The sequence below is a fragment of the Pristiophorus japonicus genome, unplaced genomic scaffold (genome assembly GCF_044704955.1).
Source record: "Pristiophorus japonicus isolate sPriJap1 unplaced genomic scaffold, sPriJap1.hap1 HAP1_SCAFFOLD_42, whole genome shotgun sequence".
Lineage (NCBI taxonomy): Eukaryota > Metazoa > Chordata > Chondrichthyes > Pristiophoridae > Pristiophorus > Pristiophorus japonicus.
Genome location: NW_027254090.1, coordinates 6,001,736 through 6,029,074, shown reverse-complemented (window position 1 = coordinate 6,029,074; position 27,339 = coordinate 6,001,736). Strand labels below are relative to the sequence as shown.

At 45.2% G+C, this 27,339-nt stretch overlaps 1 non-coding gene across 1 annotated transcript; it reads right to left on the bottom strand.

The window, feature by feature from the left end:
* Window positions 1–4,211: 4,211 nt before the first annotated feature.
* On the bottom strand, window positions 4,212–4,285 carry trnan-guu (transfer RNA asparagine (anticodon GUU)). Its single transcript has one exon. It is a non-coding gene; the product is annotated as a tRNA-Asn (tRNA).
* Window positions 4,286–27,339: the final 23,054 nt, after the last annotated feature.

Genomic DNA, 27,339 nt, shown 5'->3' with positions numbered 1-27,339 from the left:
GCCCACGCTCCAATCACCGACCTGGACCTTGATGATGTCACTCTTCGCTGCCGCCGCCCTCCTGCACCAGCTCGCGCTGCTCCCTGGAGTAGTCTGCCGGGAGCTCCAAGCTGCTCCCAGGGCCGCTCGCCGTTCCTTTTATGGCCCCGACCTGCCGCTGGTGTTCTCCCGTTAGTGTATCCAGGCTGTGGGTGGCCACCCCGAGCGCAGCAGAAGGGTTTCTGCATTAGTTCTGGGTGGGGACAGTATCTTTCCCCTTCTCTCTTCCTCTTGTATATATCCCTGTGCTTTATTTCTCTATTTATTCCCCCTGTCTCAGTCTCTAGTGTTTCAAAGGGAACAAAAGATGAAATGAGTGTCACTGTGGAACAATTTCTCTCACTCAAAGTTAGATACACTTCCATTGCACCATGAGGTCTAGGTAGCTAGCCGTTGATATTCAGGTTCAAATAAGAATATATATAAATATATCTACATGTATCATAACTCTTCCCTGGTGGTCGAGTGTTTAAGATCCGGCGCATTAACCTGGTTTCAATTGTCGATAAATTCATCGCATAAAAATAATTGAGGTTTGTGAGACGATTAATAATTGCTGTCGTCACCATGAATACCAATACTTTCTGTGATAGACCGAGCTTACAGACTATCTGGCTTCTCCTGCCCTTTGCCGGGCACGTATTCCGGGTTTAATTTAGTAAACTGGGCGAGTTCGCTGATCGCGGGGAGATGGTAGGAGCCTCTGTGGCCCCACTGTGAGGATGTGGAATTGAACACGGTGGCTGGGTGATCCGTGACATTTCTGTGAAGGGCAGTGGAGGAGAAGGATTGAGAACTTTCAGTGTGGACAGAAGTTGTTTCAGGTGAGCCAACACATTCCTGATCAGCACAGAGGGAGCTCACTGGTCAGCTCCCCTTTGTTGTGCCAGCTGTGCCAGAGGTTTCTGTCGTGTAGTGGTTATCACGTGTGCTTATCACGTTTGCATTACACATTAAAGGTATGAGGTTCGGTCCCGGGAAGGAGCATTATGTTTAAACTTACTATAGAGGAACAATCATAGGCGAGTTTCGTCTCCTGGCAAATGCTGCCTGACCTGCTGAGATTTCCAGCATTTGCTGTTTTTATTTGCTATTTATTCTCCTGGCAAAAGTGATCCCTTATTCCTAAAATGCTCTTTATTTTACTTCAATAAATAGATAACTTTCAGTGAGAGAAAACGGATTCACCGGGGAAGTTTCGTGTGTGACGCCAACGTGATATCCGTTACACTGCAGCCCATCAAAAGGTGAGAAACCACTGAATAGAAAGGATGAGCTCACAAATATCAGGGGCAGTGCAGTCTGGTCAACGTCAGACCCTCCTTTCTTATTCAGCAGAGGCATGAACGGGAGTCAGACGCCACAATGTTTAATTAAAGACACAAATACAATAACACTTCCAAATCTTTTCACTGTAAAATTCTTAAACTTTATTTGAAATCCTACTGCGTTGAATCTGAAAATGAGCACCATGGGCTTTTACCTTCACTACTGATTCTATTTTCTGTGCATGGTCGGAATAACCGGTGCTGTTAAATTTGACAAAAGTTGCCCCAGATTCCTGATGTCATCGGCAATGAAGATTTTGAACCAGATCCTAGAATACAGTGTGTAAAATGGGTCAACATGCAGAATAACATAAGAACATAAGAAATAGGAGCAGGAGTCGGCCATACGCCCCTCGAGCCTGCTCCGACATTTAATACGTTCATGGCTGATCCGATCATGGACTCAGGTCCACTTCCCTGCCCGCTCCCCAAAGCACAGGACAAATGATTGAAGTATCGACTGTCCCTCAGTTAGCATTTCTTTCATTGTGCAAAAGAAGGTGAGGGGTTAATTAATGATGCTTTCCCGTGAAAGCAACACAAAAGTTTAAGAAAAAAACATACAGTGACTGGGAGGTGAGCGCTGCTTCTGACACCAGGTGGGAATGGGCGGAGATTTTAAAGCTCCTTGTATTGTGACACCTTCATATCGACGAACATCTGAGTCTTATGACGTAGACCTCGTGGCGCAATGGTAGCGTGACTGATTTCAGTTCCGAAGGTAGCGTGTTAAATCACATCAGGGTTACTGTACTTTTAGATATTGTTCTTCGACAATTAATATATTCTTTGGTGTTTGGCAATAACCAGACCCTTGCTCCAAGGTTTGTCTCACTGTTTCCCCGGTGTCAGACAGAGATACGCCTGCTGCCCTCATTTATTTCATGTGACAGGATACAAAAGTTCAAAATCAACCTGCAGATGGCCACATACAGCATTACATAGTCAGGATGGCCGAGCGGTCTCAGGTGCTGTGTTAAGGTTGCAGTCTTCTCTCGAGGTCTGTGTTTAAATCTGACATTTCTTATTTTTAATCATTAAGTGAAACTCATTGTTTGACACCACGATCAACTCCTTCAAAGTGGGATTCAGCAGTTCACCTGCTCGCTTAACATTTCCGTCTGACCGGGTGCTGAAAGTGGAGATGTTTCCGCAGTATAGTGGTTAACACGTTCAACTCACACGCGAAAGCTCACCGGGTGTGAATATTTTCTGGAGCTATCTCCTCATGCATGCTCAGGGGCGAGTTTGTTCTCCTGTGAAAGGTCAGAAGGTCATAAACATGTAAGGATTAGGGGCCGGAGTAGGCCATTCGGCCCCTCGAGCCTGGTCCACCATTCAAGAAGATCCTGGCCGTTCCTTGACAGCAAGTTTATACATCTGGGGCGGAGCCAACAGGCGCCTGGCTGCAATCAATGACAAAAACGTCTATTTGGTAGAAGCCCCGTGAGATCAATCGGTCGAGCATGAGAATCTTAATCTCGAATTTGGGACTTGGAGCCCCACGTTAACTGTTAAAGCATGTCCCAATTTGCACAGTGTGTTCAAAATGTTCATTGCTGGTAACATCAACAGGAGACTGGGCAAACAGTGAGAAAGACTTTAGAGCAAAGGTCTGGTTATTGTGAAACACCAAAGGAAATATAAATTCAAGAAACATAGAAAACATAGAAAATAGATGCAGGGGTAGGCCATTCGGCCCTTTGAGCCTGCACCGCCATTCAATGAGTTCATGGCTGAACATGCAACTTCAATACCCCATTCCTGCTTTCTCACCATAGCCCTTGATCCCCCTAGTCTGAAGGACGACATCAAACTCCTTTTTGAGAAGAATAACCTCGAAAAGAAATGTGACCCCGACACCCACGAAGAAGTGTTAAGGCAGAAGATTAAATGCTGCATTCCTCTGTTCAAAAAATTCTTTTCACAAACATTTCTCTGACCGTAACTGCACAAAACAAAAATGTTCCTTTCAAAGTCATTAAACTCCCGAATTTCCGCGCCCCCCGAATCTCCTGAATCAGATGCCTCTAGTTTTGCCGACTCAATCCATGTCCCTTTGCAATGTTCTGCTTCCACCCACACTATGAAATGTACCACTAACTTATAGAATCATGGAATGGTTACAGCACGGAAGGCCATTCGGCCCGTCGAGCCCGTGCCGACTCTCAGCGAGTCCCACTCCCACGCCCTTTCCCTGCAATTGTTTTTCCTTCAGACACTGATCCAGCTCCCGTTTGAAAGATAAGATTGAGTCTGCCTCCACCACCCTTTCAAGCCGTGCATTCCAGATCCTAACCACTCGCTGCTAAATGGCCACCTCCTGTTCCTATGTGTAAAGTCTGGGAAACACTAGACCAATTCCTGCCACACTCACAGCCTTCCTAAATATAGCACCATCACTCTATTCTCATATAACTAGGTCCTGAAGTACAGGCCAGCTGTGTCCGTTAAAGCTCTCGTTATGTTCCGAACATTGCTGTAGTGTTTCCGTAATGTAGTGGTTATTAGACTCACCTCACACGCGAAATGTCCCTGGTTCAAAACTGCGCGGAAACATTTTGAAAACATGTTCAATTAAATATTTGAAGAAATGGATTTATTCATATTAGTGGTTCAATATTAACAAAAAACAATGTCCCACAACCTTGTTAAATTTTCTGATATCTCTGTTCAGTTCTGTATACACTCAAACTGAATGCTCATAAAAATATTGGAGTGGGAACTCACTGGATAACAGCACAGCTGGCAATGTTTGTGGAATATATTCACGCAGCCAAAACGCACAATGACAACCTGGAATCGTGCAGCATCGAATCCACGGGGAAAAACAGTTAAATGCTTCGTCCCTGGGTGGGCTTGAACCACCAACCTTTCGGTTAACAGCCGAACGCGCTAACCCATTGCGCCACAGAGACTGACACAATTGCACACTGCAAGACATCCCAAACCAGGGTGTCAGTCAGTTAAAGATTCAGATTGCTCTGACCGGGATGGAACGTGTCCACTCTCAGTTGTACTTTTCCCAAGTAAAGGGTGGGACATTCATTGTGGATGTGTGGAAGCAGTCTGGTCCCTCACACTGCAGACACTTCCATGTCACCACCAACCAGCTCTCCCACAACCGGTGTGATCTACCTTCCAGCCTTCCGGTGCCTTGTCTGTGACGAAGTATTCTGATTGTCCCGAAGCCGGTATTCGGTTTTAATTCCTTTTCAGCTCCTGCCTGCGGATATTGCTGTGATTTAACGCGAACACAATGCTAACAGGGACAGTTCAATTCACCGTTTCTTTGCTTGGTGAAATTTCAAAGATTGAAAGCGACGCACATCAACCCCAACCCTCGTCACCTACTCGCTAACTCGACAAAACCTTGCATTTTCTTTCCATGCCAAGCATTTTACATTCATACATTGCAATGCCAACGCACTTTTTACCTGGCAAGACTGAAGTACAAGCTGTGATGAACAGTGTGAAACAGAAACAGCTACTTGTAAAACAATAGCCTCGATGGCATCTGTGTGAATTGTTCTGCATCGATAATTAGCAGAGAGCAAAGAGAGGAAACTGATGGTGTGGATGAGAAAAGGCCGAGCCAAAGTGTACTGTTGGAGATGATTTTGTTGTTTTTGAGAAAAGTTTGAAATATTTTATCATGGTTGGTTCCATGGTGTAATGGTGAGCACTCTGGGATCTGAGTTCAAATCTCGGTGGAACCTGATTCCTTGTTGTCCCAGCTGCTGAAAATCTGGGACACCTGGTGCTGGTGGCAGTTTTGTTGCCTTTGTAATTGATGCTTGATCTACAAGTCTAGTTATCCAATCGTGTGCTCAACCATCAGTTATCTGTTTACAAAATGTTGTAAACGGCTGTCTTGCTCTTTTTGCTTCGTTGCTTTTAACCTCGAATTACCCGCACACATTCAGTTGTTGTAAAGGCAGGATCAGGTCTTTTATTTAAACATTCATACCAAACAAACCAAGTATGAAAGTTACTGAGAACACTTCACAAAGGCAGCTTGCTTCGATTTCCGTGGCTGCTTGAGACACACACCTTCCGAATGTCCAGTGTCTATGGTGTCTGCGTGTGTGAGTCTCATCGTTATACTCTTATTTCTTTGCATTTAGACAATCACAGCTAACTGCTTTGTGAATTGTTTAACATATAGACTTAATATTACTTGTTTAACCTACAGATGTCATTAAATAGTAACAAAGGTACAATCAAATATTTAACATACAGACAATGACCAGTTACTCATTTCAATGGCTGAAGGCACCACATTGTCTAACAGTCTCTTTCTATCCAAACTTCAATCTTCCTGTTTTTTAATTCAAACTTCAGACTGCGTGCTGAAGCAAAGAGTTCAGCAATGCGGGACTGTGCTCCCACATTCCCCCACTTCTTCTCCTCGCCTCTCTGCAGGTCTTATCTGGGTAACATACATTTGCATGGTGGCTCGAGCTCGTTCAACAGCATTGTCCAGTTGTTGTCCTTGTTTTCCAACACGATATCCGCAGTAAATCAAAATGATCAGCACGATCAGCTGAACCAGCACCAGCATAAGGACAGGGTGTATCATTGTGTTCATCACACCTGTTGCCGTTCAGGCTCCATCCCAACAATGACTCCCACCAGCTTACATGTTCAATCTGCTCCAAAGTTGTGTGAACGTTCTCGATTTCCGCAGTGTGATGGTTAATGTCCACAACGATTGCTTGATTCAAACTCTGTAGCTGTTGAAATGTTGTATTCCATTTCTGTATTTCCTTCTTCCAAATAGCAGCACGCTTCGGGTCAAAGTAGGGTTGTTGTAGATTCAGATTCTCAGGATTCCATTTTAAAGTCCGTTGGTCTGTGATCACCATATCCATTTTTACTGAAAAGTTAATTTTCAATTTTTGATGTTTCCAACTGAATTCCATGCTGTTTACATTCAGAAATGTAAACTCACAGTCGGTTTCTTCGACTAAGGCTGTTACCCTCTGCACAGGTTTTAACAATTTCCTCTGCTTTGTGGGAGAAGTGTAACAACATACAGTAAAGGATGACGGAAATGCTGAATAGTCAGTCGAGAGACCCAGTCCTTCTCTCAGTTCACCCTTCGGAACTGCTGTAATTCACTCTCTCGACATTTGCAACGATCCAACTTTTATTTCGCATCCTTCAAGATCATGTTTGTAACTCCCACATTTGAGCTTTTCACTGAACATCTCATCAGTTCTGAGACAGCCCATTCCTGCAGACAGTTTAAATGTTTCTGAACAAGCTTCTCGCACTGCTTTCATCTCTGACTGTTCAGTAACTGCTCCTCGTGTATCTGGGATGTTGGGGAACTGTCTCTGAAGAGGGGAATCCCCTTCCTCCAGGAGCACCTTCATTTGTCCGGCAGACCCTGTGTCCATTTCCCGCTGCCCTTCCACACAAGCCTCGATAAGGGTATGGCCACCCCTATCCTGAAGTAAGGGTCCTAAAGGAACGACATGTGTGGTTGAGGCACGGCATTCCTATAGGGATCCTCCCTCACCTGCGGAATCTACCCCCGACCTCAGCAACTAAACTGAGGTATCATTCCTGTCTGTGTCTCCAGCTTCTCTTTCCTGATTCTTCAACTTTTCTTTTAACTTTTCTAATTCTTTAGCCAGTCTCTCCCTGTCCTCTATCAACTGACGGCCAACACCTGGTCCTGCTCCTTTTATGTGACTCCTCGCGGGATTCATCCACTCAGGCCCTTCTGTCTTCCATCGCTGTAACCCCTGTCTCTCTTCCATGACTGAAATTACTGCAGCTCCCTGATACAAGCTGTCTACCCTTGCCAACCATTTATCAAAACGTTCGTCCCCACCCCAGGCATCTACTTCCAGAACTACTGACGGGGATAGGAGAGTCAAAATGATCTCTCTATGTGTACCATCCCCGTAATGACTGATATCAATCCAATTACTTCCCAAACTTTTACACAACTGGAATATGCGTTCCCCAGCTTTCCTGGGTCCTTCCCCTGGTAATAATGCAAGCCGCTTTATTAACTGTGGCCCGAGTGAGTAACAAAGATTGCAGCTATTATTCTACCAAGCATGAGACCTGGAAGTTGTTTCAAAACCTACTACCTTTCCCCGGTGATTCCCTAAAGCTCACAGAACCATGTGAACCCTCGGTTTCTGTGATATGTTCCCAGACTGCCACCATCCCAGAATATTACACCACCACTGGGCAAACTTATTAAGATCCTGAAGAGGTGCAGGTCCCACCTCACTCAGGATAGCTCTCATGTCCTGTAACTTGACCCCTCCTCGCTCATACCATGTATCCCCAAAACCACTTAAGGTCGTGTTCCCTTCACGAGCTCCATAGGGAGTAGAGGAATCATGATCCTGCTCTCGCCTTGTCCGCTTAGCGTGCTTCCCCCACTCTCCACATTACCGGAAGGTCGTGTGTAATGTTGTGGGGTGTTAAGCGTCTGAGTAACCGAAGAGGCATATAACTGCTCCGCCTCTGATCCTAACGTTGCCACGTGAACCACACGGGTTCGAGGCTCCGAAGTCAGAGAAGACAACGGAGCTGTGGATGGGAACGGTGGGCATTCTCCCTGTCCCTTAATCCCCTTTTCAACTCTCAGACCCGGGGAATCCTCCGAATACCACCCAGCTTTATCAATTGCTGTCTCCGTGGGCAACCTAATACCACCACCTGCTGCAGCTTAGATATTCCTTTCTCTCAATCTTGTTTACACTTCTGTTCATCAGCAAGATGCTGATCTAGTGTCAGAACAGTCCTGGCTGCCCCGAGTGCCTGAAATCACCAATTCTCTACTTCTTTACTCACTGCTGTTAGCTGCTCTCTGAGTTCTGAGACTTCCCTATCTCGAGCCTCAGCCTCGTCTCCTAACGTTTGAATCCCCAGCATGAGACACTGCAACACGAACGCTTTTCTCTTTTTATCACTTTTATCTTTTTTAACTGGACACTCTCCACTAAGGACTGCCGTGTCTCTCTCCATCCTCCTGTCATTGTTTCCTGTCGTATCCTATAAGTTCCCCCTTTCGACTCAATCCACTCGTTGAGAAATGGCTGGAGCTCAACTGGAATATCCCCTGAGCCTCCCATTACTAACTGAAGATCCCTTTAATCACGACAACTAAGAGAATGCTCACCCCTCGAACTGATGTGTGGGAAACACTTCTTCCAACAACTCAGCCAACTTTCTGCTTCATGTCGGGGACTTCGAATAAGCCAACGAACTTCTGAAAATCATGTCGGGGTCACCAAAATGTTGTAAACGGCTGTCTTGCTCTTTTCGCTTCGTTGCTTTTAACGTCGAATTACCCGCACGCACTCCGTTGTACTAAAGGCAGGATCGGGTCTTTTATTTAAACATTCATACTAAACAAACCAGGTATGAAAGTTACTGAGAACACTTCACAAAGGCAGCTTGCTTCGATTTCCGTGGCTGCCTGAGACACACACCTTCCGAATGTCCAGTGTCTCTGGTGTCTGTGTCTCTACAGTCCATAAATGTCACATCTTTAGACTGAGAAAGCCTTTGAACACTTATTCATTCCATTTAGACAATCCTGACTAACTGCTTTCTGAATCTTTTAACAGACAGACTTAATATTGCTTGTTTAACCTGCAGATGTCATTAAATAGTAACAAGGTTGCACTCAAATATTGAACATACAGACATCACCAAATCGTTTAGTCCTGAGTTTCCATTATTCCCACCTTAACAAGGTATTCAAATATTTAACATCCAGACAATGACCAGTTACTCATCTCACTGGCTGAAGGCACCACATTGTCGAACAGTCTCTTTACCATCCAAACTTCAATCTTCCTGTTATTTAATCCAAACTTCAGACTGCATGCTGAAGCAAAGAGTTCAGCAATGCGGGACTGTGCTAACACAGAGCACAGGGTTTGACAACTTGACTTGTAGATCAAGCATCAATGACAAAGGCAACAAAACTGCCCACCAGCACCAGGTGTCTCTCACTTGTTTGTCCCAAATTTTTAGCAGCTGGGACAGCAAGCATTCAGTTTCCACCGATATTTAAACTCAGATCGCTGGATTCATGTCCAGAGTGCTCACCATTACACCATGGAACCAACGATGCCAAATTCTTTGAAACATTTCTCAAAAACAAGATCATCTCCAACATTACACTTTGGCTCGGCCTTTTCTCATCCACACGGTCAGTTTCCCCTCTTTACGCTCTGCTAATTATCGATGCAAAGCAATTCACACAGATACCGTCGAGGCTATGGGTTCTCAAGTAGCTGTTTCTGTTTCACAGTGTTCATCATAGCTTGTACTTCAGTATTGCCAGGTAAAAAGTGCGTTGGCATTACAATGCATTAATGCAAAATATTTGGCATGAAAAGAAAATGCAAAGTTTTGTTGAGTGCAAAACATGCAGTGTCTGCATTTCAAAAAGCGTTGCTTTTATTCATCCTGCTGATTGCATATTGCACAGATAATCTCAGCACACATTGTGCAGGCAAAGGCAGCATTAGACAACAAACTGATTTCTCCTCCGCTGATGTGTAACAGGTAACTGATGGTTGAGCACACGATTTGATAACTAGACTTGTAGATCAAGCATCAATGACAAAGGCAACAAAATTGCCAACCAGCACCAGGTGTCTTTCACTTGTTTGTCCAAAATTATTAAATTATTGACTCTCATTCAGTTAGCATTTCTTTAATTATGCAAATGAAGATCATCGGTTAATTAATGATGTTTTCCGGTGAATGCAGGATAACATTTAACAAAAAGCTCCAAAGCGGGGCTCGAACCTGCGACCCTAACATTAAGAGTTTCATGCTCTCCCAATTGATCGAGCGGGGCTTCTGCCAAATGCGGGTTTTTGTCGCTGATTGCAGCCAGGCGCCTGTTGGCTCCGCCCCAGATGTTGAAACTTGCTGTCGACGAACTGCCAGGATCTTCTTGAATGGTGGACCAGGCTCGAGGGGCCGATTGGCCTTCTCTGGCTCCGAATCCTTACATGTTTATCATCTCATGACTTTTCTCAGGAGAACAAACTCGCCCCTGAGCATGCATGAGGAGAAAGCTCCAGAAAATATTCCCGCCCGGTGAGCTTTCACGTGTGAGGCGAACGTGTTAACCGCTACACTGCGGAAACATCTCCACTTTCAGCACCAGGTCAGACGGAAATGTTAAGCGAGCAGGTGAACTGCAGAATGCCACTTTTGAAGAGTTGGTCGAGGTGTCAAACAATGAGTTTCGCTTAATGATTAAAAGCAGAAAGTGTCAGACATTGGATTTTAACCCACTCCTCCACATGCAATTGCAATCCAAACACAGCACCTTTGACCGCTCAGCCATCCTGACTAGGTGTTGCTGTGTTTGGCCACCTGCAGGTTGATGTTGATCTTTTGTGTCCTGTTACATGAAATAAATGAGGGCAGCAGGCGTATCTCTGCCTGACACCGAGGAAACAGTGAGGCAGACCTTGGAGCAAGGGTCTGGTGATTAAGACACAGTAAAGAAAATATTGATTCCGGAATTATACCAAAGGTCAGGAACCCTGACATGATTTCGATAGCAGTGTCCTCATCTCGAGTGAGATGTGTTACCGTTGCACCACGAGCTCTACACAACGAATATGAGATGTTTATCGATATGAACGTTCCTCAAAATAAGGGCTTTAAAATCCCCGCACATTCCTACTCGGAGTCAGAAGCAGCGCTCACTTGCCAGTCACCGTCCGTTTTTTTGTTGAACTTTTGTTTTTATTTCACGGGAAAGCATCAATACTTAACCCAATGTCACCTTTTGCACAATGAAAGAAATGCTGACTGAGGGACAGTCGACACTTCAATCATTTCTTCTGTGTTTTGCATGTTAACTGTTAAACCAGATCCCATTTTACACAATTTTTGTCGGGGATTGTTTCAAAATCTTCATTGCTGATGACACCGGGAATCTGGGGCAACTTTAGTCAAATTTAACAGCACCGGTTAATCCGACCATGCACAGAAAATAGAATCAGTCGTGAAGATAAAATCCCACGGTGCTCATTTTCAGATTCAACATCGTAGGATTTCAAATAAAGTGCAAGAATTTTACAGTGAAAAGATTTGGAAGTGTTATTTGAATTTTTGTCTTTAATTAAACTTTGTGGTGTTTGACTCCCGTTCATGCCTCTGCTGAATAAGAAAGGAGGTTTTGAGGTTGACCAGACTGCACTGCCCCTGATATTTGTGAGCTCATCCTTAATATTCAGTGGTTTCTCGCCCTTTGATGGGCTGCAGTGTAGCAGATATCACGTTGGCCTCACACGCGAAAGGTCCCCGGTGGATCCGTTTTCTCTCACTCAAAGTAATCTATTTATTGAAGTGGAATAAAGAGCAATGAAGGAATAAGGGAGCCCTTTTGTCAGGAGAATAAATAGCAAATAAAAACAGCAATTGCTGGAAATCTCAGCAGGTCAGGCAGCATTTTCCAGGAGACTAAACTCACTTCGGATTGTTCCACTAGAGCAAGTTTAAACATAATGCTTCCGCCCGGGATTGAACCCGGGAGCTTTCACATGTAAAGCAAACGTGATAGCCACTACACTACGGAAACCTCTGGGAAACGTGACACAACAGAGGGGAGCTGACCAGTGAGCTCACTCTGTGCTGATCGGGAATGTGTTGGTTCACCTTAAACAACATCTGTCCCACACTGAAAGTTCTCAATCCTTCTCCTCCGCTGCCCTTTACAGAAATGTCACGGATCACCCAGCCACCGTGTTCACTTCCACATCCTCACAGTGGGGCCAGAGAGGCTCCTACCGTCTCCCCGCGATCAGCGAACTCAAAATTAAACCCGGAACACGTGTCCAGCAACGGGTAGGAGAAACAAGAGAATCTGTAAGCTCGGTCCATAACAGAAAGTAATGGGGTTATTCATGGTGATTACAGCAATTACTAATCGTCTCACAGACCTCAATTATTTTTATTTGACAAATTGATCGAGTATCGTTCCAGGTTAGTGCGCCGGATCTTAACCCCTCGACCACCAGGGAACAGTTATGATACATGTAGATATATTTATATGTATTTATATATGAACCTGAATATCAACGGCGAGCTGCCTAGGCCTCATGGTGCAACGGTAGTGCACCTAACTTTGAGCGAGAGAAATTAATTTCTACAATGAAACCCATTTCATCTTTTGTTCCCTTTTCAACACTAGAAACTGAGACAGGGGGAATAAATAGAGAAATAAAAGTATAGGGATATGAACAAGAGGAAGAGAGAAGGGGAAATACTGTCCCCACCCAGAACTAATGCAGAAACCCCTCTGCTGCGCTCGGGGTGGCCACCCAAAGCCTGGATACACTTACGTCCCAACAGCTCATTGACTGTCGGAGTGGGACCGTGCGGCACTTTAGAAGACAGGTCAAAAAAGCAAAGTCACTGATTCAGTCGCGTGTGCTCCTGCTGCAAAGAATAGACACACACAATAACATGCTTTTATAATGGTTACACTTTATCGCCATTCTTGTCAACCAGTTGTTTCGTTGGTCCAGGGGTATGATTCTCACTTCAGGGTTGTTCATGGCAATTTGCGAGAGATTCCACGTTTAAATAACGAATGAGCCCTTTCAATTTGCATAGAACTTATGCAAACAAGTGTTATGTATGTAAACCTGTAAATACCTTGTTTAACCACCAGAGGGCTCATCCCCTGGAGTCCCAAGGGATCCCACAATCCCTTGGGAGCACTTGCACTTAAGGAGGCCTCACAGGCTGGAGAAGCACTCTGGAGACCTGCAATAAAAGACTAAAGTCACAAATTACTTTGAGCTCACAGTATCTGGTCAGACTCTTTATTCATGCACTACAACTGGCGATGAGATACAGATGACGAACCCCACCGCAACGATGCAGAGACCAATGGGCATCCTGGAGAAATTTTCGGAGGGAGATGATTGGGAAACCTTAGTGGAGCGACTTGACCAATACTTCGTGGCCAGCGAGCTGGAAGGAGAAGCGAATGCTGCCAAAGGAAGGGCGATTCACCTCACTGTTTGCGGGGCACCATTTATGGCCTCATACAAAAGCTGCTTGCTCCAGCCAAACGCACAGAGAAATCGTATGTTGATTTGTGCACACTGGTCCGGGAGCATCTTAACCTGAAGGAAAGCGTTCTGATGGCGAGGTTCCGGTTCTACATGTGCAAAAGTTCTGAAGGCCAGGAAGTGGTGAGCTATGTCATCGAGCAAAGACACCTTGCAGGCATTTGGAATTTGAAGGACATTTGGAGCACATGCTTAGGGACTTCTTTGTACTTGGCACTGGCCATGAAGTAACACTTCGTAAACTAATTTTGAGAGTCGAGACCCCATCCTTGAGTAAAGCCATAGCGATAGCCCAAGCGTTCATCGCCACCAGTGACAATACCAATCAAATCTCTCAGCACACGAGTGCTGTACAAGTACTGTAAACAAAGTAATGTTGTTTTCAAATCGTTACGTACAGGGCAGACCTCACATGCCTGCAGCTGTACGTCTGCAGATGTCTCAGAGTCCACCATCAAGGGTGATGAATGCTACGCCATTAACACCTTGTTGGCGCTGCGGGGGTGATCATCGTTTCCATTCATGCCGCTTCAAAGGATACGTTTGCAAGTGCTGTGGAACAATGGGACACCTGCAATGAATGTGCAGGCAAGCTGCAAACCCTGCTAATCCTGCAAACCACTATGTTGCAGAGGAGGGCAGATCCACGGCAGATCACAACAAACCAGAGCATCAGACCGAGGAGGTAGAGGTATATGGGGTGCATACATTTACCACAAAGTGCCCCCGATAATGCTGAAGGTTGAATTAAATGGACTCCCGGTGTCAATGGAGCGAGACATGGGCGCGAGCCCGTCCATTATGAGCAGAAAGACGTTCGATAAATTGTGGTGCAGCAAGGCCTCAAGGCCAGTCCTGACTCCCATTCGCACTAAACTGAGAACTTACACAAATGAACTGATTCCCGTAATCGGCAGTGCTACTGTAAAGGTCTCCTACGATGGAGTGATACACAAGTTACCACTCTGGGTGGTACCGGGCGATGGCCCCACGCTACTCGGCAGGAGCTGGCTGGGAAATATACGCTGGAACTGGAATGACATCCGGGTGCTCTCGCCCATCGACAACATTTCGTCTGCCCAAGTCTTAAACAAATTCTCCTCGTTGTTCGAACCAGGCATCGTGAAGTTCCAAGGAGAAAAAGGGCTGATCCACCTAATTACCGGGGCGCAACCTATCCATCACAAAGCGAGAGCAGTACCGTACATGATGAGAGAGAGGGTGGAGATCGAGCTGGACAGGCTGCAACGAGAGGGCATCATTTTGCTGATCGAATTCAACGAGCGGACCAGTCCGATTGTTCCAGTCCTCAAGGGAGAAGGCACCGTCAGATTCTGTGGTGATTACAAAGTAACTATCAAATGTTTCTCCCTTCAGGATCAATGCCCACGACCAAAGGTAGACAACCTTTTTGCGATGCTGGCGGAGGAAAGACGTTCACGAAGCTGGACTTGACCTCGGCCTACATGACGCAGGAGCTGGAGGAATCATCGAACGGCCTCACCTGCATGAACACGCACAAAGGTCTCTTCATTCACAACAGATGCCCATTTGGGATTCGATCAGACAGAGAATTCCAGAGAAACATGGAAAGCTTACTGAATTCGGTCCCGCGCACCGTGGTCTTCCAGGACAACATCTTGGTTACAGGTCGGAACACAGATGAGCATCTGCAGAACCTGGAGGAGGTTCTTAGTCGGTTTAATCGCGTGGGGCAAAGGTTAAAATTCTCGAAGTGCGTTGTCCTGGCGCCCGAAGTGGAGTTCCTGGGGAGAAGAATTGCGGCGGACGGCATCAGTCCCACCGATTCGTAGATGGAGGCAATCGACAACGCACCGAGGCCACAGAACGTGACGGAGCTGCGGTCGTTTCCAGGACTCCTGAACTACTTTCGTATCTTCTTACCGGGTCTCAGAACACTGTTCGAACCACTGCACGCTTTACCTTTACTGCATAAAGAAAACGAATGGGTATGGGGTAAAAGCCAAGAAAATCCCGTTGTAAAAGCTAGAAAGCTGTTATACTCAACAAAATTGCTTGTGCTGTATGATGCATGTAAGCGTTTGATGCTAGCATGTGATGCGTCGTCATACGATGTTGAGTGTGTATTGCATCAAGCTCATGAATCTGGGAAATTGCAACTGGTTACTTATACATCCATGAGTCTGTCTAAGGCTGAGAGGGCCTACAGCATGATCGAAAAAGAAGTGTTAGCATGTGTTTATGGAGCACAAAAAATGCATCAATATCTGTTTGGGCTCAAATTTGAATTGGAAACTGACCATAAGCCACTTATATCCCTCTTTTCTGAAAATAAGGGGATAAATACAGATGCATCGGCCCGCATCCAGAGATGGGCGCCCACATTGTCCGCATACAACTACGCCATCCGCCACAGACCAGGCACAGAAAACTGTGCCGATGCTCTCAGTAGGCTGCCATTGCCCACCACAGGGGTGGAGATGGCACAGCCCCCAGATTTAGTTATGGTAATGGAAGCATTCGAGAGTGAGCAATCACCTGTTACCGCCCGACAGATTAGAACCTAGATGAGCCAGGATCCCTCATTGTCCTTAGTAAAAAACTGTGTGCTCCTCGGGAGTTTGTCTAGTGTTCCGTTAGAGATGCAGGAAGAAATAAAGCCGTACCAGCGGCGCAGACATAAAATGTCCATACAGGTAGACTGTATCAAGTAGTGGTGTCAATAAAGGGCAGGGACACTTTCATTAGTGATCTCCACAGTACCCACCCAGGCATTGTAATGACGAAAGCAATAGCCAGATCCCACATGTGGTGGCCCGGTATCGATGCGGACTTAGAGTCCTGCGTTCACAGATGTAATACATGCTAGCAGTTAAGCAATGTACCCAGGGAGGCGCTCCAAACCGTGGTCTAGGGTACACGTCGACTATGCAGGCCCGTTCTTGGGTAAAATGTTCCTTGTGGTTGGAGATGCGTACTCCAAGTGGATTGAATGTGAGATGATGTCCGCTGCTACCACTGAAAGCTTGCGGATCACGTTTGCCATGCACAGCCTGCCTAACGTTCTTGTCAGTGACAATGGGCTGTGCTTCACCAGTGCTGAGTTCAAAGAGTTCATGACACGCAATGGGATCAAACATGTCACATCTGCCCCGTTTAAACCAACATCCAATGGTCAGACAGAGAGAGCAGTGCAGCAATGAAGCAGAGCTTGAAGAGGATAACTGAGGGCTCACTGCAGAGTCACCTATCCCGATTCTTGCTTAGTTACCGCACAAGACCCCACTCGCTCACTGGGGTTCCATCCGCAGAACTGCTCATGAAAAGGGCACTTAAGTCAAGGCTCTCGTGAGTCCACCCTGATCTACACAAACAGGTAGAGAGCAGGCGGCTTCAAGAGAATACATATCATGATCAAGCAAATGTGTCACACGAAATCGAGATTAATGATCCTGTATTTATGTTGAACTATGGACAAGGTCCCAAGTGGCTTCCCAGCACTGTCGTGGCCAAAGAGGGGAGTAGGGTGTTCCTGGTCAAACTTCAATACGGACTCACCTGCAGGAAACACTTGGACCAAACCAAACTCAGGTTCACGGACTATCCAGAACAACCCACAATAAACTCTACCTTTTTCGCTCCACCAACACACACACAAGTGGCAATCAACCCAGCGGTTGACCACGAAGCAGAACCCATCACCCGCAGCAGCCCAGCAGGACTCACCACGCCCAGCAGGCCAGCGAGGGCCCAACAAATGACTCACCAAAACCAGCATTTGCACTGAGACGTTCAACCAGGGAAAGGTAGGCCACAGATTGACTCAAATTGTAAATAGTTACACTGCTGACTTTGAGGAGGCTGGGGGGAGCGGTGCCGGGGGTAGTGTTGTTACATATGTAAACCTGTAAATACCTTGTTTAACCATCAGAGGGCTCATCCACTGGAGCCCCAAGGGATCCCACAATCCATCAGGAGGCCTCACGGGTTGGAGAGGCACACTGGAGACTTGTAATAAAGGACGACGGTCACACCTTACTTTGAGTTTGCGGTATCTGGTCAGATTCTTTATTCAAGACATAACACTCTGTATTTCGGAGGCTGGTTTAAAATGTTTATTGCTCATGTGACAAGGAATCTGGGGCGACTTTTGTTCAATTTATTTCACAGCAAAAATAGTCTCAAAAATCACGTTCCGCCCGGGATCCTTTCGCGTGTGAAGCGAACGTGATAACAACGATGCTACGGAAACACTGCGGTTCAAATGATGTTAGGAACATAACCAGATGTTTAAACTTGCTGTCGAGGAACTGCCAGGATCTTCTTCAATAGTGGACTAGGCTTGAGGGGCCGAATGGCATGCTCCGGCCCCTAATCCTTGCATGCTTATGATCTTATGAACTTTCACAGGAGAACAAACTCGCCCCTGAGCATGCATGAGGAGAAAGCTACAGAAAATATTCCCGCCCAGTGAGCTTTCACTTGTGAGGTGAACGTGTTAACCGCTACACTGCGGAAACATCTCCACTTTCAGCACCTGGTCAGACGGAAATGTGAAGCGAGCAGGTGAACTGCTGAATCCCAGTTTTTAGGAGTTAGTCGTGGTGTCAAACAATGAGTTTCACTTAATGATTAAAAGTAAGAAATGTCAGATTCAAATCCACACCTCCAGAGGAGACTGCGAACAGAACACAGCACCTGAGACCGCTCGGATATCCTGACGATTCAGTGCTGGGTGTGGCCACCTGCAGGGTGATTTTGAACTGTTGTGTCCTGTCACATGAAATAAATGAGGGCAGCAGGCGTAACTCTGCCTGACACCGGGGAAACAGTGAGACAAACTTTGGAGCAAGGGTCTGGTTATTGCCAAACAGCAAAGAAAATATTAATTCTGGAAGAACAATTTCCAAAAATACAGTGCTTTCGACGTGATTTGAACATGCAACCTTCTGATATGAAGTCAGACACGCTACCATTGCGCCACAAGGTCTACACAGGGAGGATGGGATGGTCGTCTATATGAAGGTTTCACAATACAAGTGGCTTTAAAATCTCCGCCCATTCCCACCTGATGTCAGAAGCAGCGCTCACCTGCCAGTCACTGTATGTTTTTTTTCTGACACATTTGTGTTGCTTTCACGGGAAAGCATATTTAATTAACCCCTCACCTTCTTTTGCACAATGAAAGAAATGTTAACTGAGGGACAGTCGGATACTTCAATCATTTGTCCTGTGCTTTGGGGAGCGGGAAGGGAAGTGGACCCGAGTCCATGATCGGATCGGCCATGATCGTATTAAATGGCGGAGCAGGCTCGAGGGGCGTATGGCCGACTCCTGCTCCTATTTCTTATGTTCTTATGTTCTTATGCATATTAACCCATTTTACACACTGTAGTTTAGGAGTCTGGTTCAAAACCTTCATTGCCGATAACACCAGGAATCTGGGGCAACTTTTGTCAAATTTAACAGCACCGGTTATTCCCACCGTGCACAGAAAATAGAATCAGCAGTGAGGATAAAATCCCATGGTGCTCATTTTCAGATTCAATGCAGTAGGATTTCAATTAAAGTGAAAGAATTTTACAGTGAAAAGATTTGGAAGTGTTACTTGTATTTATGTCTTTAATTTAACTTTGTGGCATCTGACTCCCGTTCATGCCACTGCTGAAGAAGAAAGTAGGGTCTGACGTTGACCAGACTGCACTGCCCCTGATATTTGTGAGTTCACCCTTTATATTCAGTTGTTTCTTACCCTTTGATTGGTTGCAGTGTAGCGGATATCACGTTGTCCTCACATGCGAAAGATCCCCGGTGGATCCGTTTTCTCTCACTGAATGTTATCTCTTTATTGAAGTGAAATAAAGAGCAATTAAGGAATAAGGGAGCCCTTTTGCCAGGAGAATAAATAGAAAATAAAAACAGCAAATGCTGGAAATCTCAGCAGGTGAGGCAACATTTGCCAGGAGAATAAACTCGCCTCTGATTGTTCCTCTTTCGCAAGTTTAAACATAAAGTTCGTGGCCAGGATTGAACCAGGGACCTGTCACATGTAAAGAAAACGTGATAACCGCTGTACTGCAGAAACCTCTGGCACAGCAGCCCCAACAAAGGGGAGCTGACCAGTGAGCTCCCTCTGTGCTGATCGGGAATGTGTTTGCTCACCTGAAACAACTTCTGTCCCACACTGAAAGTTCTCAATCCTTCTCCTCCGCTGCCCTTTACAGAAATGTCACGGATCACCCACTCCTCACAGTGGGGCCACAGAGGCTCCTACCGTCTCCCCGCAATCAGCGAACTCGCCCAGTTGACAAAATTAAACCCGGAACACGTGCCCGGCAAAGGGCAGGAGAAGCCAGATAGTCTGTAAGCTCGGTCTATCACAGAAAGTATTGGTATTCATGGTGATTACAGTATTTATTAATCGTCTCACAGTCCTCAATTATTTTAATGCAATGAACTGCTCGAGGATTGAAACCAGATTAGTTCACCGGATCTTAACCCCTCGACCACCAGGGAACAGTTATGATACATATAGATATATTTATATATATTTATATATGAACCGGAATATCAGTGGCTAGCTGCGTAGACCTCATGGTGCAATGGTAGTGCGTCTAACTTTGAGTGAGAGAAGTTGTTCCACAGAGACACCCATTTCATCTTTTGTTCCCTTTTAAACACTAGAAACTGAGACAGGGGGTAGAAATATAGAAATAAAAGCACAGGGATAGAGACAAGAGGAAGAGAGAAGGGGAAAGGGACTGTCCCCATCCAGAACTAATGCAGAAACCCCTCTGCTGCGCTCGGGGTGGCCACCCACAGCCTGGATACACTAACGGGAGAACACCAGCGGCAGGTCGGGGCCATAAAAGGAACGGCGAGCGGCCCTGGGAGCAGCTTGGAGGTCCCGGGAGACTACTCCAGGGAGCAGCGCGAGCTGGTGCAGGAGGGCGGCGGCAGCGAAGAGTGATGTCATCAAGGTCCAGGTCGGTGATTGGAACGTGGGCAGACACAGCAGGAGCGGCGAGATCGGGGCGAAGGAGCGGCGAGAGACTGTAGAGGGATGTGATCAGGGCCCAGGGGAGGCATGAGTTCGGAGCCAGGAGCCCAGGGGCAGCACGGGCCAGCCCACACTGTGATATGTGTGTGCACTCGGTCCGTGAAGCAGAGCTGGTCTCCAGTCCTCTTGGTTAACCCTTGCCCCTGGACCAAGACCTCGCTCTGTCAAGCCCGTGTGATGGCTGGGGTGCAACGGCTACCACACATCAAAAAAATCCACGCACAGGCATCTTCCACCCTTTGGGATGTCGTCTGGGTCCTTCATTGAAACACCTGTGAACTCATCCTTTTTCGGTGTGGAAGCAAGTCATCCTCGTTTCGAGGGACCGCCTATGATGATGATGATGATGGATACATTAACGTCCCAACAGCTCATTGACTGCAGGAGTGGGACCGTGCGGCGCTTCAGAAGACATGTCGAAAAGGCAAAGTCACTGATTCCGTCTCATGTGCTCCTCCGATCAAGAATAGCAAAACACACTAGAAATGCTTCAATAATGGTTACACCTTATCTCCACATTTGCAAAGCAGTTGGCTCGTTGGTTTTGGAGTATGATTGTAGTTTTGGGGTTGTTACTTGAAATTTGCGAGAGTTTCTCAGTTCAAATCCCGCACGAGCCCTCAATTTGTCGCAAATTTTTAATTTGCGTCAAACTTTTGCAAAAAGGACTTGCATTTCTGCAGTGCCTGTTTGGAACTCATGACGCCCAAAAGCGCTGTACAGCCATGGAGTTCCTTTGAAGTGTTGCCAGTGAGAAAAGATGTACCCAAATCACCCCTCACGAACCTCAACTCTTTGCGTAGGAGTTCATAGAATCATAGAAGTTTACAGCACTGAAGGAGGCCATTTCGGCGAATCGTGTCCGCGCCGGCCAATAAGAGGCTATCCAGCCTAATCTCACTTTCCAGTTCTCGGTCCATAACCCTGCCGGTTACGGCACTTCAGGTGCACATCCAAGCACTTTTTAAATGTGGTGAGGGTTTCTGCCTCTACCACTCTTTCAGGCAGTGAGTTCCAGACCCCCACCACCCTCTGCGTGAAGAAATTTTTTCTCTAAACTTTCTACCAATTACTTTAAATTTATCCTCCTGGTTGTTGACCCCTCTGCTAAGGGAAATAGGCCCTTTCTATCCACTATATCTAGGCCGCTCATAATTTTATACACCTCAGTGAGGCCTCTCCTCAGCCTCCTCTGTTCCAGGGAAAACAAACTCAGCCTATTTAATCTGTCCTCATCGATAAGATTCTCCACTCCCGGCAACATCCTCGTAAATCTCCTCTGCACCCTCTTCAGTGCAATCACGTACTTCCTGTAATACGGCGACCAGAACTGCACGCAGTACTCCAGCTGTGGCCTAACCAGTGTTTTATACAGTACAAGTATAAATCCCCACCCCATCTCTTGTAATCTATGCCTCGGCTAATAAAGGCAAGCATTCCATATTCCGTGTTAAACACCTTATCTACTTGGCCTGCTGCTTTCAGGGATCTGTGGACATGCACTCCCTGGATTCTGTGAGGACCCAGCTGATTGGAAAACTGCAAATATAACGCCCTTATTGAAAAAAGGAGGCAGACAAAAAGCAGGAAAGTATAGACCAGTTAGTCTAACATCTGTGGTTGGGAAAATTTTGGAGTCCATTATTAAAGAAGCAGTAGCAGGACAGTTGGAAAAAATAATTCAATCAGACAGAGTCAGCAGGGATTTATGAAGGGGAAGTCATGTTTGACAAATTTGCTGGAATTCTTTGAGGATGTAATGAACAGGGTGGATAAAGGGGAACCCGTGGATGTGATGTATTTTGACTTCTCGAAGGCATTTTGACAAGGTGCCACATAAAAGGTTACTGCACAAGGTCAAAGTTCACGGGGTTGGGGGTAATATATTAGCATGGATAGAGGATTGGCTAACGAACAGAATACAGAGAGTCGGAAAAATGGTTTATTCTCGGTTTGGCAATCAGTAATTAGTTGGATGCCGCAGGGATATATGCTGGGGCCCCAACTATTTACAATCTATATTAATGACTTGGGAAAAGGGATCGAGTGTAAAATAGCCAAGTATGCTGATGAGACAAAGATGAGAGGAAAAGCAATGTGTGAAGAGGATACAAAAAATCTGCAAAAGGACATAAGCAGGCTAAGTTAGTGGGCAAAAATTTGGCAGATGTATTATAATGTTGGAAAGTGTGAGGTTATGAACATTGGCAGAAATAATCATAGAGCAAGTTATTATTTAAGTGGAGAAAGTTTGCAAAGTGCTGCAGTACAGTGGGACCTGGGGTAATTTTGCATGAAACAATAAAGGTTAGTATGCAGGTACAGCAAGTGATAAGAACATAACATGAGAAATAGGAGCAGGAGTAGGCTATACAGCCCTTCGAGCCTGCTCCTCCATTTAATACGAACATGGCTGATCCGAACATGGGCTCAGGTCCACTTCTCTGCCCGCTCCCCATTACCCCTTATTTCCTTATCAGTTAAGAAACTGATTATCTCTGTCTTAAATTAAATTTATGATCAGGAAAGCCAATGGAATCTTGGCCTTTATTGCAAAGGGGATGGAGGATAAAAGCAGGGAAGTCTTGCTGCAGTTATACAGGGTATTGGTGTTGCTACACCTGGAATACTGCGTGCAGTTTTGGTTTCCATATTTACGAAAGGATATACTTGCTTTGGAGGCAGTTCAGATAAGGTTCCCTAGGTTGATTCCGGAGATGAGGGGTTGACTTATGAGGAAAGGTTGAGTAGGTTGGGCCTCTACTCATTGGAATTCAGAAGAATGAGAGGTGACCTTATCGAAACGTATAAGATTATGAGGGTGCTTGAGAAGATGGATGCAGAGAGGATGTTTCCACTGATCGGGGAGACTAGAACTAGGAGGCATAATCTTAGAATAAGGGGCCGCCCATTGAAAAGTGAGATGAGGAGAAATTTCTTCTCTCAGAGGGTTGCCCCAGAGAGCTGTGGAAGCTGGGTCGTTGAATAAATTTAAGACAGATATAGACAATTTCTTAAACGATAAGGGAATAATGGGTTATGTGGAGCGGGCAGGTAGGTGGATCCAGTCCCTGATCGGAGCAGCCATGATCATATTAAATGGCGAAGCAGCTCGAGGGGCCGTATGGCCTGCTCCTATTTCTCATGTTCTCATAATCTTATGTCCCTTTGTTCCTCTACACTTCTCAGTGTCCTACCATTTAATGTCTATTCCCTTTCCTTGTTAGCCCTGCCAAAATGCATGACCTCACACTTCTCCGGATTAAACTCCATTTGCCACTGTTTTGCCCACCTGACCAGTTGCTTGATTTCCTCCTGCATTCCGCAGCTTTCTTCTTCATTATCAACCACACCGCAGATTTTAGTATCAACTGCAAACTTCTTAATCATAACCCCTATATTCATTGATGTAAATCACAAAAAGCAAGGGTCCGAGTACTGAGCCCTGCGGAACCCCACTGGAAACATCTTTCCAGTCGCAAAAACACCCATCAACCATTACCCTTTGCTTCCTGCCTACGAGCCAGTTTTGGATCCAACTTGCCACTTTGCCCTGGATTCCATGGGCTTCTACTTTTGTGACCAGTCTGCCATGTGGGACCTTATCAAAAGCTTTGCTACAATCCATATACACTACATCATATGCTTTGCCTTCATCGACCCTCCTGGTTACCTTCCCAAAAAATTCAATCAAGTTAGTCAGACACGACCTTCCCTTAACAAATCTGTGCTGACTGTCGTTGATTAATCCGTGTCTTTCTAAGTGAAGATTTATCCTGTCCTTTAGGTTTTTTCCAATAATTTACCCACCACCGAGGTTAGGCTGACTGGCCTGTAATTACTCGGTCTATCCCTTTCTTCCTTCTTAAACAAAGGTACAACGTTAGCAGCCCTCCAGTCCTCTGGCACCACACCTGAAGCCAGAGAAGATTGGAAAATGATGGTCAAAGCCTCTGCTATTTCCTCTTTTGCTTCACTTAACAGCCTGGGATGCATTTCATGTGGGCCTGGGGATATCCACTTTCAAAGCTGCTAAACCCCTTAATACCTCATCTCTCACTATGTTTATTTCATCTAATATTTCACACTTCTTCTCCTCGATAGTAGTGTCTGCATCGCCCCTCTCTTTTGTGAAAACAGACGCAAAGTATTCATTAAGAACCATCTCCACATCTTCCGCCTCCAAACACCGATTACCCTCATGGTATCTAATAGACCCACCCTTTCTTTCGTTATCCTCTTGCTCTTAATATATATATAAAACATCGTGCATATGCTGGAGAAATAAAGAGCTGATGTTGAATTAAGACCGACTCGACTCGACTCATTAGAGGAACCAGAGGTGCTCTCGGTAGAAAAGCAACTGAGACAGTGCGGGCACATTTCACCCGGACAAGGTCCGGTCTTTAAAGTGCTACATCAACAGCCCCTCTCTTTTGTGAAAAAGAGGCAAAGTATCGATTAAGAATCATAGCCACGTCTTCTGCCTCCACACACAGATTTCCTTTTTTGGTCTCTAATAGGCTCCAATCTATCCCGAGTTATCCTCTTACACTTAATGTCTTTGTGTTTGTGTTTTTCCTGATTTTACTTGTCAACATTTTTTCATGCTCTCTCTTTGCTTTCCTGATATATTTTTTAATTGCACCCCTGCACTTCTTATATTCCTTTCGAGTTTCTGCACTTGGTGGTCTCACAATTGTACAATTGTAGCAGGATTTCCCTGCTTTTATACTCCATCCCCCTTGTAATTAAGACTAACATTCCATTTGCCTTTCTAATTACTTGCTGTAACTGCATACTAACCTTTTGTGTTTCATGTACAAGGACCCCCAGGTCCCTCTGCACCGCAGCATTTCGTAATCTCTCCCCATTTAAATAATTATTTGCTTTTTTATTATTGCTACCACAGTGGATAACCTCATATTTCCCACATTATACTCCATCTGACAAATTTCTGCCCACCCACTGAGCCTATCAATATCGCTTTGCAGATTGTTTGCGTCCTCCTCACAACTTGCTTTCCCACCTATCTTTGTATCATCAGCAAACTTGGCGACATTACAAACATGCAGAGCACAGAACAAATTATTGACGGATTGACTTTCTCTCAGTTAGCATTTCTTTCATTGTGTAAAAGAAGATTATCGAATCATTAATTATTTTATCCCATGAAAGCAAAATAAAAGCATAACGAAAATAATTGGAACATTTGAAAGGAACATTTTTGTTTTGTGCAGTTTCGGTCAGAGAAATGTTTGTGAAAGGAATTTTTTGCAGAAACGGATTCAGCATTTCAGCTTGTCGCTGAACACTTCTCTCTGGGTACTGCACTAAGCAGCAGTTTCCGTAGTGTAGCGGTTATCATGTTCGCCTCACCCGCGAAAAATCCCTGGTTTGAAAACCAAATGAACATGTTATTTTTGTAACAAAAACTGATTTTAATTGTTCATTCCCTCCTTCCGTCCTGTAAACTTCTCTGATTCCATGATGAGCAATGAACATTTAAAACCAGTCTCCTAAAATACAGAGTGTGAAAATCAGAAAGGGAATAAAACTTCCTCAATGATTAAAGTTTCACAAATTATTAAAATGAAGTTCTTGAAGTATCGACTGTCCCTCAGTGATCATGTTAGCATTTCTTTCATTCTGCTCAACAATGCTATCGGTTAATACCAGCAGATCTAAGCCGCATTTCAAACCCGGAAACAACTCATTCATTATTCACCCTTCCCAGTTCCAGTGCACAGAGGGTTATTTATACTCCATCCCCGAAACTCAAGTCCAACTTCTGACATTCCTTATTTCTAATTATCAACGCATTTGTTTTGACACCACTCTGAAGTGCTTTGGGTCATCTGTGTAATTTAATTAAATTACTTCACTTTGTGGTAGCAAAATTACTTCCCTAACTGGGAATCGAACCCTGGTAACTGAAGTGATTGGAAAGTTTTTGTGAAGCATTTAAATATGCCCTGCAAAAATCTCGCACTGCTAATTAAAAAACACGGTTACAATTTGCGTCAGTGCGAAAGAAGGGGATTGAAAATGACAACAAAAACACCAGGCAGCAAGTGCATTAAGACAAATTCAAACTTTTCACAAAGTTGGTACTCCGAATCAACGGCTGAGCTAAAGTGGGCACTGACCAATAGTTAAGAAACATCTCATTATAAACGATGAGCCCACAAATATCAGGAAGAGTGCAGTCTGGTCAATGTCAAACCCCTCCTTCCTTATTCAACAGAGACATGAATGGCAGACAGACGCCACAAAGTTGAATTAAAGAGCGAAATACAAGTCACATTTAATTTCCAAATACTTTCACTATGAAATTCTTTCACTTTATTTCAAATCTTACTGCGTTGATTCTGAAAATGAGCACCATGTGATTTTATCTTTAATACTGATTCTATTTTCTGTGCACGGTAGGAATTACCGCTCCAGTTTTGAGCCCAATTTGACAAAAGTTGCCCCAGATTCCTGGTGTCGTCAGCAAAGAATATTTTGAACCAGACTCCTAAAATAGTGTTTCATTATATTAGTTCACAGGATCTGGGTGTCACTGGCAAGGCCAGAATTTATTGTCGAACCCTAATTGCCCTTGAGAAGGTGGTGGTGAGCCACCATCTTGAACCGCTGCAGTCCGTGTGGAGAAGATGCTCCCACAGAGCTGTTAGGGAGGGAGATCGAGACTTTTAACCCAGTGACGATGAAGGAACGACCGATATATTTCCAAGTCAGGATGGTGTGTGACTAAATCTAACAATGTCTGGTGTCGCAGGCACCAAACATTTTAAAGCAATGTCCTAAAATGCAGTGTGTAAAATGAGAC